This window comes from Manacus candei, unplaced genomic scaffold, assembly GCF_025592945.1.
Source record: "Manacus candei isolate 608988 ecotype Guabito, Panama unplaced genomic scaffold, ASM2559294v1 h1tg000049l, whole genome shotgun sequence".
NCBI classification, from domain to species: Eukaryota; Metazoa; Chordata; class Aves; order Passeriformes; family Pipridae; genus Manacus; species Manacus candei.
Genome location: NW_026138097.1, coordinates 21,903,597 through 21,919,124, shown reverse-complemented (window position 1 = coordinate 21,919,124; position 15,528 = coordinate 21,903,597). Strand labels below are relative to the sequence as shown.

The 15,528-nt window shown below is 35.8% G+C and overlaps 1 long non-coding RNA gene across 3 annotated transcripts in view; it reads left to right on the top strand.

Annotated features, from left to right (window-relative positions):
• The first annotated feature begins 323 nt into the window (after positions 1-323).
• The window catches only part of LOC127476463 (uncharacterized), a 72,461-nt gene continuing 57,256 nt past the window's right edge, over positions 324-15,528 (top strand). For all 3 annotated transcript variants that reach the window (XR_007906628.1, XR_007906629.1, XR_007906627.1), the window contains exons 1-2: positions 324-6,298; positions 6,657-7,084. This is a non-coding gene — a long non-coding RNA (uncharacterized LOC127476463). The remainder of the gene's footprint in view (positions 6,299-6,656; positions 7,085-15,528) is intronic.

The window sequence follows — 15,528 nt, the reverse complement described above, 5'->3', positions numbered from 1 at the left end:
CCACGTTTGCAGCAGAGATGGAGCAAAGGAACTCTGTTAGAATGCTTGGGGCAAAAACTGAACTCAGAACCCCTAAACATTCTGACTTGGGGGAATGACTCCTCCCCGAGGAAGGGACTTTCACAGGATGCCTTGAACCCTGTGATATGGCTGTTGTAAGGCGAGCTTTGCAGCCCATGGGAGAGACCTTCAGTTGGAGCCGAAGGGCCGAGAGGGATGAGAGAAAAACCCCTGCATTGTAATGAAGAGAGAGAGAGAGAGAGAGAGAGGGATGTTTCCATCTATGACAAATCAAAACTGCTGTCTCGAAGATAAGGGAGAGATGCTGCTGCCCTGAAAGTGGAGAAGACTTTTTTCTTCTTTCCTTCTGGACATTTATGGGGGAAAGAAGGGATTTGATCTAATGTATATATATTGTTTTATCATAGGAGAGATAGTTAGGATTGCTGTATATAAATGTATTATAGTATTTATTGTGTTAGTAATAAATTTTGATATAATTTCCCCATGTTAATAGTTATGTTGAAAACCTCTCACACTGAAACAAATTGTGGGGAGTTTGGAAATTGGATTTTTGGGGAGTTCAAACCACAACAATATATAAGAAAATCCACTCACGATCCTTAAATAGCTCATACAGATAAAAACTGGAGGTCCATTTATTTAAAAGTAATATTTAATTATTGCAACGTAACACAATACTAGTGTCTTCTGATAGCCTTTCTGGCTCCATGAGAAACTCCTGTGGTTATTATGTGTGATTTTGCTATCCTTCAATCAAAGCTTTGTTTTGTGCATGTAGCAGAGTATCATGAGCCCACTTATATGTATGTTTCATTTAGACAATTTTTACTTGCCATGGAAAGTAGTTTGTGGAAAATCTGATTCCTTAGCTTTTGGCTGAAGGGAGTTTTTTCTCTTTTATTGTGACAATGTAGCATACATGATGTTCAGGAAACTTTTAGTGACAGTACTGATTTAAAATGCTATCTGTCAACTCTCCTGAAGATAAGTTCCCATTTTAGTGTTATCATCTGTCAAACTTGCAGCTTAGGTAAAGAAAAGAGGAGGAAAAGGCGGAGCAAAGGGAGGAGATAAAAAGAGAAAATTTCTCTACTACAGATCTCCCTCTCACTTTCCCCCTATATCCCTACTGCCCATCTCTTTCTCCCCCCTTTACAGCAGATAGCTGCTGAACTAGTCTGTGAGGAGAAGAGCTCTAACAGCAATGAAGGAAAAGTGTCACAAGCCTTGAAGCTCCATAATACACTTGGCTCGGGTGCTGACAAAACTGCAGATATTGTGACATGCTAACAATAATACAATACCAGAGGAAAGATCCACTGTCCTCGAGCATTTTAAGTCTACCGTGAAGAGCTGCAGTTGAGTTTGGATGCAGCTTGCTTTAGAGCACCACAAAACTTTGTTTCTATGCTATTCTTAATATGTTCTTTATGCATTATATGAGCTATTTTTTATTCTGCTTTTTATTCTTTATGTTATCCTTGAGAAGGATAGTCTGTGCTTTTGTCATAGTTACACTAACATTTCAAATCCTTTATGGAAGGATATCAGTGTGTCTAACAGCATATTTGTTTCCACTAGCATTTGTTAGGATTTGAAACATTGGTAAGGGCTTAACTAGCCCTAAATACTTGGAAAAATCCTATTCATTTTCCATTCAAAAAGAATTGTGTTTAAGTGTAGTAGCTCACATTAAAGTACAGCTAAATTCAGCTTGAAAAAATTGAAACTCATTGTGCAGTTTCAACTTCTAAGCTATTTATATTAAACTGCATAATACCTTTGATGATTAACCAAAGGATCACCTGGACACAAGTGCAAAATGTCAAGTTACAGAACTCTCTGTATCTGAACTGTAATATTGCCAGACCAGTCCATCTCTAAATATTTTAGTTCTCTGGTTTAAGTATTTACGGTAAGACACTTATGTCTAGTACTTATCAAAACAATTTTCAGACCAGAGTTTTCAAGTTTGCTTAGAATTTGGCTAGACCAAATTTTAATTAAAAAAGAAATACAGACACGACACCTTAAAATTATGTAATGAAGTTCATTGGCTGCTGTGATTCTATTATATTCTCTATTGTTTAGTCACAGAGTTGCTTAGGGAACTTTACATGAAGTGTTAAATATTATCCTTATTCACTTGTACAGCCAAGTTAGACTCAGTCATAACTTAAACTCATGGAGTTGCAGAGAAAATAACTAGGCAAATTAAGCCATGATGAAACTTCAACAGTTATTTTCTGTTTGATCTAGTTTAATTTTCACTTCTAAAATGTGAGGCAATGTAAGTGATGAACTCTTGTGTTTATACATTCATATAATTCATAGCTTTACCCATTACCCAGATTATTTGAAGCTCAGAAATAGTGTTATGATGTAGGATACGTCTCTTTCAGCTTGTGATGAGGAAATAGAAAATAGCATGGTGAGGGCCTAAGTAACACAAAGAGGAAAGAGACATTCCACATTTTTGTGTTAGTGGGATTCTAGTCCACATATCTTTCCACCCTCTTTGTTACATCACTGAGCTGAGAAATATACTTTTACTTGGTGTGTCTTCTGACCAGACATTCTTCTCATAACTATCATTACCTTTTGAGAGACATTCAGTTACTGATTGTTAATGCTGCAGTTGTGGTAAGCATACATCTAGATACTTCTTCATCTCTTTGGTCAGATTGATGGTCTTAAATTTTTGTTAATTTCTTTGAGAAACATTTATTGTGAATGGTATATATTAATATCTATAGCATGAAAGGCAGATACAATACTATCCAAATAAAGGACTGAAGCTACTTACTTCCCTTGTCAGTACATTGACTTGGTTTTCACAGACAGAGTATGCTGAGTTGGAAGGGACCCAAAAGGATCATCAAGTCCAACCCTTAGCCCTGAAAAGGACCATTCTGAAGAATCACACCATGTGCCTGAGAGTGTTGTCAAAAGGTTTCTTGAGCTCTGCCAGGCTTGGTGCTGTGACCACTTCCCTGAGGACCCTGTTCCAGTGCCCAGCCACCCTCTGGGTGAAAAGCCTCTTTCTAATATCTAACCTAAACCTACCCTGACACAGTATCAGGCTATTCCCTCAGGTCCTGTCACTGATCACCACAGAGAAGAGATCAGTGTTTGCCCTTCCTCTTTGCCTCATGAGGAAATTGTAGATTGCGATGAGGTCTCATGTCAGTCTCCTCTTCTCCAAGTCGAACAGATCAAGTGACCTCAGCCACTCCTCATAAGACTTCTCCTGTAGATCCTTCACATCTTTACTGCTCTTCTTTGGACATTCTCCAACAGCTAAATATCTTTTTAATATTGTGGTGCCCAAAACTGCACACAATATTCAAGGTGAGGCCACAAAAGTGCAGAGCAGAGCGAGACAATCCCCTCCCTTGACCAGCTGGCGATGCTTTGCCTGATGCCCCCCAGGACATGGTTTGCCCTCCCGGCTGCCAGGGCACTGCTGACTCATATTCAACCTGCCATCAACCAGGACCCCCAGGTCCCTTTCCATGGCACTTCTTTCCAGCATCTCATTCCCCAGCCTGTTCATACATCCAGGGTTGCTTTGTTGTGTGTGTTTGATTCTGTGATGTTGGGGTTTTTTCTTGTTTTTGCTTTCTTTTCTTGTTTGTTTTGCTTGGTTGGCAAGGTTTTTTTTTCTGGTTTGTGAATTTTGGGGTTTTTTTCACCATAAGTGGAAATTAGATTATTCCAAGAACTGAGATTTCTGCCAAATTTATGCAAGGAACAAGATTACTGTTTCTCTTGATTGTCAGTCCACAAGGACGACTGGCAGTTTTGCAGACCCATAACTTGTGCCCTCTATAGCAAACTGTGCCAAATAAGAACAGTCAAGGGACTATGAACCACTGGACCTTCAGAAGTTCAGGTAAGTCAAAGAAGCTTAGGATAATCCAGAGGAAGCCTTACCAAAGCTCTGCTACCTTTGAAGATTGTCTATCATTGAGCCATACGGATTTGATATAAAATAGAAGCTTTATTTTCTGGAGTTTTTTCTGAGTCATTCATCTAAGTCCAAGTTCAATTAAGTAACTATAATTTCAATTTTTTTAAAAAAAAGTTTGATATTAAACCTATTAAAGTTTTCTTTTGCCATTTGTATGCCAGGGACAGCAAGAAGAAAAACCTGTAAAGAATGGAAGCTTTCATCTAATGTGAACCTCTGTTTCTTCTGTTAAAACTTAAATAGGAGAAAATTAACTTACTTCTTCCTCCAGATTTTGATAGTCAGATTGGATGATGCGTAGCTTTTGTAGCTTACACTTGAATTAATTGAACCTTTGAAATGGAAATTTGAAAGCAAACCTGTATATTATTTAGGAAATATAAATTCTGTTTTAAAAGTAACAATATTTTTTTAAGAAGGTTGGAGTACCTCAGAGTTTAACAGAATGTGAGAAATATCAATGTATCAAGATGTATGCCAGGGAAAATAAGCATTCCAATTGTACCACAAATGACCTATTGCCATTTTTCTTGATGACTGTTGTATATAGAGAGTTAACTGCATTGTTCATTTCCTACAATTCATTTTGATTGCTTATTCTGATAAGTGATTAGAGTTTTGTGTTTTGTTTTTTTTTTATAAAGGAATATAAATTAATGTCCTGTATGTCTAAAGAATGTATACAGTTCTAAATAACAACTCTGTGCTAAAAAAGTCAATGCAACAATACCTGCATAATCTTAAAATGTATATATGTTTAAATCTAAGGGTACGTGCAAGAGACAAATTGAATATATATATATATGTATATGCATATAGGTATATATACATGTGAGCACTTCTGTTACAGAAGACTTCTCCCAGTCCCTCTTCTCAGTGTTCTTGAATCCAGAGTGGAAAACTGCAATAATAATAGTGTTTTAATACAATTACTTGGATTTAATTCCTTCTTTAAGAGATGTAAGGTTTCTAAGCAAAATGAATACATTTATACTGAGGACACTGCAGCCTCTGCTAATTTAAAAAGAGAAATAAAGTCAACACAAGAATAAGTTTCTTTTGCACTGGGCCACTGGAATTACCTCATTACTGCCTAGATTTTCTGCTTTTATTAAAGATTAAAACTTTACTCTGGTCTTCCTTTCACTGTGTGGCAGCCCCTGTCAAATTCTGTAGTCATTCTAACCAATTTGGTCATCTGTTTCAGAAGCTAAATGTGGTACTTATTCTTTGCATGGTAGGCCTGCACCTGCAACGTGTGCACACCTGCAGCATTTTCTTACAAATCTAGGCTAAATAAACATATTGAAAGAAAATAATTAAAAAAGTGACACCTGTAAAATCAGTTTTATGACTGAGAAATCTAAAACATAGTTCCTTGCCTCTTGATTAGCTGTTTTTTCTATACCTATGGCTTCCCTGGTAGAACTACTGGATGAATGGATGGCTGTCCACACCACTGTATGTACACACTCTTCCTGGTTAATTCCAAGTTTTGGAGCACGAATTCTGCATAATGTAAATCTCAGTGCTGATTCCCCTCAATGTGCAGACTGAAGGATGTATTAGAGCACCCTACAACTTCAATGCTCCTACCTCTCCTTCTCAAAGCTAAGCCCATGTAAATCGGATTCTTCTCTTACTGCACAGTGGCAAAGCACCAAGATCCAAGTGTATATCCTGATTGCACTTTGATTTTTATTTTTTTTCCTAATAGGAGTGAGACCCAATTGTTTACCAGACTCAGTCATTTTCTCTTGATGACATTCGGATCACAGCAGAAAGGATAGCAAGGCATGTGTTCCCGCTGGTTGAAGAAAAGGCATCTCTTGTTCCACTGGAGTGTTGTGGCAGTTAGACACGGACCCACCACATTGAGTGCAGGCTGGCAAATCATTTATTAACGGTCAAGCACACGTTTTTATACTCCTCGATTACATAAGAGGTTACATAATCATAGATCACGTGCTATTTCCCCAACGATCATTCTCGAATCCTTCCAGTGGGCATGTGCAGTCGAGCCCTCTCTTCGTGGGCCTGCAGCAGAGACTACATTTCCCATCCTTCCTTGCGATAATCTTCCTGTAACGTGTTAACCCTTTCCCAAGGAATGTTAACAGCTGAGTTAACATTGTAATTTATTCTTCTTCTATCCTCAGTCCTTGCTCTGTCCTTCCACTGCTGTTTTGGATCTTATCCCTTTTGCCTTTAAGTTGAATTATTGTTTCTCTGTGTAGCTTCAGTGCCACTGCTGCAATCATGAAACTTTGAACAGAAGAAGAAAAAAGTAAAGGTTTGGAGGTAAATGTGATATAACAAAGATCAGGGGCTTTCTCCAGGTGAATATAAGATACACCTTCTTTATTTAGCCCTCAGTAGAAAATTTTACATGATTATGTTTTAAATTAGAAGATACAGAAAGTAATGCAGGTTATTAAGAAGGAGGATAAAGTATCAGCTAATGCAACTATTCACGCTGAAAGAAGAAATATCAAATAAAGGGAAATCATTAGTGTTTCTCAAAGGTCATTGGGAGTAATTTTCTTAAATGTTTTCATTAATGACCCTTACATTAATAGTAGGGAAACATTTTCAGCATAATTAGATTCTGTGTCACTAATTTTTTGTTTTCATTGCTCTTATTCCTATTGTCATTTAGGTTTCTTCCACTGAGAGTTTCTATTTTGGAAATGAGTGACTAAGGGAAGGTCTGAGTATACTGGTACAGCTATAAACTCTCATTGTGATGCATTTGCAAAAAGGGCAAAATGCAATTAGAACTATGTTACATCGAAAAGATAATTGCTGTTATTAAGATCTTGATAAAAAGAATTCTGAAAAATTATGTTCAAGAAGAAAGAGGAAAGAGAAGTTAGAACTTGAGCAGCTGCAAGTGCAGAACACTGTCAAGGAAACTGAACCAGCAAACGACCTTCAGTGGAAAAGACTTGAATTGTTTACTCTAGCAAACCAAAACTAAACATCTCTTCCTAAGAAGAGATGTTAGCGAAATTCGCAAACATATCAAACATAAATACAAGGAAGAAAAGGCCTATCTGTCTAAAAGGCCATGCTGACACCCAATAAGTGAGTATTAATTTACCTGAATAACTATAATTCGTAAACTGGAAGATTACTATCTGTTTAAAAAAAGAAATTCTGGAATTTTCCTCTACCAAAAAAAAATTATTAGGAGGAAAGCTGTGATTTGTTTCCTTTTTTTTTAAAAAATTTGGAGGTATCTTAGATTGTGTAAGGGATTTATATAACATAGTGTGTTCCAAAGCAAAGTTTTAGACAGAGAAAGGGATTTTAATAAGAATATTTAAGTATTCTAATTATCTGGGAACAACATTAGAGAATAGAATTTCAATTTATGAAATAAATTCCCATGCACATCAGCTGACAGTTTCAGAAATACGCAAGTCATTTCTGCAAAGAGGGTATAGCACCTTCAATTATTTACATTGCTATTGAAAATGTTTTCATTGTGATACTCTTGCTCTGTACAGCAACAATGATTCATGGAGGCCTATGGTATCCTTTTACTTATAAACCAAAAGAAGTTAAAACATTTCCAAATTTGAAGCCTCATTGCTAACAATTGTATGTGTGTCCTCTGACTGTGCATGGCATACTGCTAAGCACTTATCCCTGGCAGGCAGTGTTGTGCTTTAAGAATAACTGCTCTTGTTGCTGATCCATACATTGGACATATCAGGCTTTGAGTCACTATGCATTGGGTTATCTTGTCTTACAGAGTCCTTGAGGGACTGTTCAGTTAGCAGGATTTAAGAATGCTTTGCAGTATGGAGAAAGTAATCTAGGTGGTAGTGTAGCTGGAATGCATCAGGCGTACAGCAGTAGTATTTTACACTAAGCGGGTTTTTCATCAAAGCAGGAGAGTGCAATGCTGTTGATTGAAAGGAGAAATAATAGGAAATGTTAGACAAAACTTTGAAGTCAGTTCCAAAGATTGTTTGAAGCCAGAGGACAGAGGTTATATGTGCCTGGATATTGAAAGGGACGGAAATAAGTGTTGGTTGTGTATTTTCTTGACACTTTCCTCCTGAAGGCCCCAAGGAACCATCTGAACATAGAAATGAGGCTTCCACGGCCACTTTTGAAACTCGTCTCACTGACTTTATTGGCACTTTCCTTCCATTATAAGTGTTGGTCTTTTTGTCTCTCACTGGACACTCTTTCTTCCCTTCAGGTCATACCACTGGGCTCCTCACTACTTGCCCTTCATCTGTCACTTTTGCTGTTTCTCGTTACTGTATAATTTTTTCTACTCCTTTTGCTCATCTTCAAAGACAGCACAGAATGGACTGAAACTGAGGAACATTGTATAAAGTATAAGTGTACCAGATTTTTTCTTCAAGGTCTTTGCCTTACAGACAGGATCTTCACAGATGTGTTGACACTGATAGGTATGGAGTTCCAACAAAGACCGACTTCACTGGCCAAAGATGATACCAGTAACAAGGCAGCTTAGTCAGAAATCCATTGGTTAACATGGTCTGAGCATCTATAACGTCTTGGGTAACTTTAGTGGCATCGCTGGGACAGCTTCGTAATGAAACTGGATTCTTCAGTATGCAGAGGTGACATTTTGATTAGTCTTGAGTTTCACAAGGCATATTTTTCCAGTGATATTTTAGGCAACTTATTGTGTAGATGGAGCAAGATAGTATGAAGACATGGAGGTTGCTTACTGATGATTTGCAAAGTAGAAAGTTCTTTTAGGACACAATTTTTTAACCCTCTATTTCCTTTTTTTTTATGCTTTGTTCTTGAACCAAGTGAAATTTCACTGCTGTAGTACAGAAAGTAAAATGTATCTTTGTTCTGTGTTTAGTTTTTTAATTTGAAATTTAAAGTTTAATTTTTATTTTTAAATATCATAGTGATTTCCAAATATAGAAATGGAGCAAGACCAAGTACATATGAAAAAGGATAGTACTGGAAAAGCTTACACTCTTCAGTTTTTTTAAAAAAATTTGATAGACTAGATACAGAGGCAGATGGCGCCTCAGCAGTTCAAACAGGTGTTGTATTTTATCTCTCATCTGCCTGTTGCTGGAAAGGAACTACTCTCCTTCTTTCGGTCTTACCAAATCGTAGTAGTTCTTCAGCATCAACTTTGCACCTTTTACCTGCTCTTCAGGAGTTTTCAAAAGTCATTCAAATAATCTTTTATGTTAATTTTTAACTTTAGTTCATGTTTAACTTAAAGGAGGCTATAGCTTTTTTACCCTGCTCAAGGGAAAGCTAATCAGTGCAAAGTCCACGTTCTAGTGCATACATTCATTACTATTTAATTCTAATGGTTTGTCCCTGAGTCCTTAATATTTTTGGTGAAAATTATTATACCTTGTGATTACGTGGTGTGGAATTCCAGCATATAAACTGTCATCCATTTACTGTGATTTTCCTTATTTTATACCTTGAGACAGAATGGGAATGGATGGAAAAACATCCCTATCTGTAGCATAGTCATAATTTCTTAGAACTCAGCAGTGTTAACCAGGGAGACTAAGAATTAGGAGCTTTATTTTCCATGTGACTGTTTCATCCTTGCCCAGTCAAGCATCTTGCTGCAGCTATGTTGGATGCACAGGAGCCTATGCTGAAGCTCAGCCTTGGATAGCTAAAGGCACTGTGTCTTAAAGCTTGCAGCATACCTCAGGGGAGGAGGGAGCTGCTTCATCCATTTATTCCTTTCTCTTTCTCTCCTACAAACTAAATAAAATTTGTTTCCATAGGTATGAACACTCCTTAAATGAGACAATCATTAAAGCCTCATGCTTTCTCTAAATTTATCTGTTTTATAGCAAAGTTAAGAATGAAGGATGGAGGAACACCCAGGAGTCCATTAGATATTTTTTTGACGATGTCTGAGTGAGGCACTGTGATCTGTCTCATCCCTTCTGCAATAATTCAGCCTCCTCTCAGCACAATCAGTTTCTGTTGATCTTGACCCTAAATTAAGCTCAGCTGATTAGAGCATGGTGCTAATAACACCAAGGTTGCAGGCTTAATCCCTGTATGAGCCATTCACTTAAAAGTTGGACTCAGTGTTCTACGTGGGTCCCTTCCAATTCAGAATATTCCGTAACTTCTGTAACTTTGTATTTCAATGTAATAAATTTCTGGAGTTTACATGAATATAGCTTAGTGGTGCAACATTTTTCTAACATTTTGTTTAAAAATTCTGTATATATATATATGTAAACAGAAATTTGCACATTGCACTGTCAGCATCATAAACATCTGTTTCGGACTTAGTGACATTCAAATGGTTGCCAAATAGTTCTTTTTTATTTTTTTAAAGAAAAGTTATTAAGGGGACAAATTAGTAGTTGATACAGCTCCAACTGTATCCAGCTACTATACGCTGGAGTTTGAACTGAATTATTTATTATTAAATTGTCTCATTATGTTCCCAATTTGTTTTGGAGTTCTCACACTAAATCAGATATTAAGACATCTGTTACTTGCTGATCTACTAATGTAGTTTTGATTTCTGTTAGCTCTTACATGGTGTAGAATTTCTTTTGTTAGCTGAATAAGTAGATATCAGCAATCGTAAAGGTCTAAAATGGTTTCACAATGTCGGAGGTACTATTTAGCTAGAAAAAATACTATTTCAATTAAAAATTCTATGATAATGCAGTTCCATATCTCTTAAGACATTTTTTTTTGAGCTTCAATATAATTGAGTAGAGATTGATTCAGCATATTTTTTATTTGAAAAAAGCACCTTTATTGCCAGGATCTCATAATAACACATTTAGTCATCGTTAGTAAATGAACATTATTCTTTACTGTCAATTCAATTGTCCTATTTAAGACTCAAACAAAATATTTCAAAATGCCAGTGGACAGAACCGTCACGACAAACTTGGCCGAAATGCATAAATGGTCACAGAAACTTACTAATGTTTTCGTTAAATGAATACTCTTGTGTAGCTCAAACTAATGAGTTAATTGCATCCAATCCAAAGGTGAAAGTTATCTGTTTTGGTGATGTGAACCAACTTTCAGTTCTTTCAGCTGAATGTTGTAATTTCTGTTCTTTTAAATTTATGTTTAATAAGCTACTTAATGGTAGGATATTTTTACAGGATAGACAAAGATGAGGCACAGATAAATTTCAGCATGCATACAAGAAAGAGAAGCAGCAGAATGGGTGGGCTAGGCAGCAGCATACAGGTTTGGCAAGGAATGTTTCAGCTGGAAATCCTGCTGGGGGAATTTTGTAAATGCAGCTGTGGTGTGTATGTCATCAGTAGAAACCAGTCAAAACCTCAGAGCAAATGTTCAGAATTTATCAAATCACGTGAAACTTTAAAGTGCGTCTTAGGATCTTATATTCAAGCTTAATGTGGCTTTAAACTGGGTATTTTGGGGGCTGATAGCAGTATAGCCATATTGTGCAGTAACCTGTGTCTTTGAATTATTTTGAATACCAGTGTTTCCATAGGAATGTGTACTCTGCCCTTGCTGGGCAACAAATCACTGCACATCTAGTGTGTGGAGTGATGTGTGTTGGCATAGTAAAGTTTGTTTCCTAATTCAGGCCTAAAAGTATTTTTAAAGACAAAACACTTCTTATTTTGCATTTTAACTGTGTCTTTTTAAATTTAAATTACTAGTATCTCCTAGGAAGAACCTGGAAGCTTGGTAGGGCTTGTTAGTGGTTTCAAAAAGAACTATTTAGAATAAAGGTAGATACTGTCAATTATTTTTCATTTATCTAAAGGGTAAATAGTATTTTCTCTACTAAAGAAAGTTCTTCACTCAATTTGTAAAATAAAACTTATTTTAACTTTGCTTTTAGACTTATATAGCATAGCAATTATTCTTGGGTAAACAGTTTTAAAAAAACAGACTATGGTGAAGTATAAAAAAAAGCCATAACACCCACAGACAAAGATTTATTATTTATTTTATTTTGTTTGTCCTTTCTGTTTTAGGAATAATAATCGGCTATAAAATCTGAGGAAAAGTGAAGAAATAAACCTTCCAAAGCATAATATCATTGCTTTGTCTTGATTTATGCATGAGCTATTCTTTTTTGCCTGTTTCTAATATGAATAAATATTTCATGCAAAGATTTAGTATCTCATTTTATTTGAATTCAAAGAAGTTAAAAATTCAGTGTCTGTGTAGGTATATATATTTTAAAATTTTAAATTCTTGTCATTTAAGCTGTTAAATTAAGTCCCTGAAAACTCAGCATTGTACAAAGATATAAAAGATTCAGACATGCAAGTCAGTGGCAAACTACTGAAAAAAACTAATCTGTGACATACCAAATTTGGAGTTTATTAAATATGAATAACTGATGTTTTCTATATTATTTATATGAGAATTCTTATGTAAATGGAACACTAGGGATTTACTTTTAAATAAGGCCTAAAAATGGTACAAGGTGCTCATAATTTAAACTTTCTACCAGTTTTTCTCATAGCAACTGCTAAGAAAAATAAAAAATATTGCTTATATCTTTCTTTTTAAGATTATATCACAGATAGTAGGCTTTCTGAAATGTGTTGATTTTATGCCTTTTGGAAGGATTTACTGCAATATCAAATAATTTAGGAATTCTGCCATTCTAATTAGTGGCATTTTACATCCATTTTGTTCTTTCAGTGCGTAAGGGAAGGAGCACACTCATGGATGCTTAGGTCCCACGGGATATAATTTGGGCCACCTGGTCTTTGAGCTAGAATCCAGAATCCTGTGCTGAGCCCTTGGGCTCAGAGTGAAATCTGGGATTAAGACATCTCAAAATGTGATGTATAACAGCTGGGATGCTCATGCAGCAGCTTGTTTAGTCTTCATACTGCCTTTGGAAGGCAGGAGCGGTAAATTACTTGTCTAGAGTAGTGGTTGCTGCTATCTTCAATGGAGAGGGTTTGTATATAGGCCTAGAAAACTGTGAGCACAGTTCAGTATTCTCTTTATTTGGAGAAGATGAAAAAGTAGGTTATACTATGTACTTGTTTTGTTGTCCTTGATTCCTCAGACCTTCCTTTATTTTGTACTAATTATTGGTTATGCTGCAAAGACAGTTCCAGGTTATGATTCCATTTCTCCATAAACATGTTTCCAACTCTCTGTGGAGTTTGGTGTTAGCCCTTTTAACAAAATTCTCCCAAGTTTTCTAAAACATGCTATTTTTCCCACAAAGTAAAATGTAGTATGTAAGATTGTTGTTATGGTCCTTTTGTCTTACAATATATATTACTAATTTCTGGGGGAAAAAATGGCATGTCTGAGTGAATGTTATATATTGACGTGGATGATTCAGAGCTCCAGAAACCACCTAGAATCCTAGGCAAGAACACACAGAAAGTACCCCAGGAAGTAATGAGTTAAACTTAATGTTCAGAGGAAAATATTGTGTGTGTTTCTGGACTAGGTTACAAGGTAGCATTGAAAGCGTTAATATGTAATGTTACTTCCAACTGTACAAAATGTCATTTAAATGCCGAAATACAGTGCAAGACCTGCAGAAGTGCATAGGGGAGCATCATGAATAGCAAATGAATCTATTTTGATCCTTGATGGATGTTTCAATGAATAACAAATGAGTTCTCAGTGATTGGACACGAAAGTGTTAGTGATGGGTTTTTTTCCCTAGCATAATAAAGGAATCATCTGAAAGTGTTGGTACGTGGCAGACTGTGTTTAGTTGCCTCAGTACTGATGGTTGGGTTGTCACCTTTTCTTTAACTGTGCTTCCTGGTATTTTATAAAGAAACAACCATTTGTGTTCTTTCAAGATCTTATTTAATTATTATTTTTTTATTTGATAGAAAGGAATTAACTTATATTTGCAAAATATATGTTGAGTATACATTTTATATGCATGCATTAAAATACTTTCCAAAAGTCTCAATTCCATCAAACCTTATTAGAACTTAAATTATACATTCAGACCTTTCATTTTGAAATACTAGGGAGTAATTCTCTTATCACCAACCCCTTGAATAAAACAAAAATGAGACTGCTTGGTTTATTTTTCAGAATAGAGAGAGATGGTAAAGACACAGAATTTTGTTCTCAGACCTCAAACTGTTTCATTAATATAGAAAAAAATATAACTCAGAGCACTGTCTGAAGGTTCTACTGTCTAATAGCCAGGTATTTCAGTGTAGCACAGAAATCTGTGACTGCTATGTGGTGATTCTTGTTAGAAATGGCACCTTTTTTTTGTTCTCTTCTTATTGCCAAAGAGAATGATTTGGCTTGTACTTGTGCTTGCTGTCAGATTGGCAAATACAAATCCTTGCTTACAGAATTTGCTAGGTGTTTGTATGGAAGTGGGTTAGTATACCAAATTGATGCTTTTTAAATTATTTCTTCAAATAGTTCATTTCAATTTTTTTTGTTTCACTTTCTAAGGCATATTCTTCACAAGTAATTTGCTGTTGTGTTTTCATAATCACTATAAATCAAGAGCTGTTTGGCTTGCTTGCTAGTTTTTGAAGGTGCATATCAAGAAATAGTTTTTGGCTAGCCAGTCGCATGCTATTTTTCTCACCATGGACACACATTTATTTTGTTTTACTGTTAAAGAGAAAAAATGATAATACACCTAAAACTGAACGTATATAAAATTAGCAGCAGCAGTGGAGAATGTTATCCTGTTTTCTTCTAGTTATATTCTTTATATAGTCGCATAGTAGTTGGAAATTAAATGCTCTCTCTTCCATTAACCAGTGATTCGATATCAATTAATTATCTTTGACACATAGATCCAATGTTATTTTCAAAATAATCATTTGCACTAAGGGACTATTTTTGTAAGTCAAAGGTTTTCCAGAACTGGTTTGGTCATTTTGCTGTCCAGGTGCAAAATTCAGCTGCAGCAACATCCCTTAATTGCCAAGCAACCAAGAGGAAAACATCTGCTAGTTATGAATATGTTCTGAATTGGTAATCATAACAAAATAATGCCATACCTCTTCAGCTGAAGAGTAAGTCAGAAGGCTAAAGGCTGTTGCACGTCACTCATGTTTACCTTGGCTTATGACTGTCTGTAAATTTATTACCCATTCTGTCTCAATAAGACACAACATATAAAATAATAAAAGGGATATAAATTTAAATATTGGCAGATGTAAAAAAAGCATAAAGATATATTTTGTGCACTCTTTTTATGAATTCATGAATTTTCATGCTCAAAATGACTATTTTCTATGAGTAGATAGCCAATATAATACAGTGTGTGTTGACTGTACATTAAAGGCTGATGACATTTCCAGAGGAATGAGTTCTACATTATTAGATCTACTGAATTTCTTTTTGCAAATACAGGGACCTATTATTATCTTCTGGTAGTTAGCTGTATTTTCACTGTAGTCAAGGTAATTACATCATATTAAAATTAGTTTGAAAACAGTCAGTTCCACTGAGTAAAGGAGCTGATGGCATCAAGATGCATGTACTGAACTTTTAGACTTTTCCTCTGCCACGAGAAGAGAGTTGATGTAATTCCAGTATCCTGAACTCAC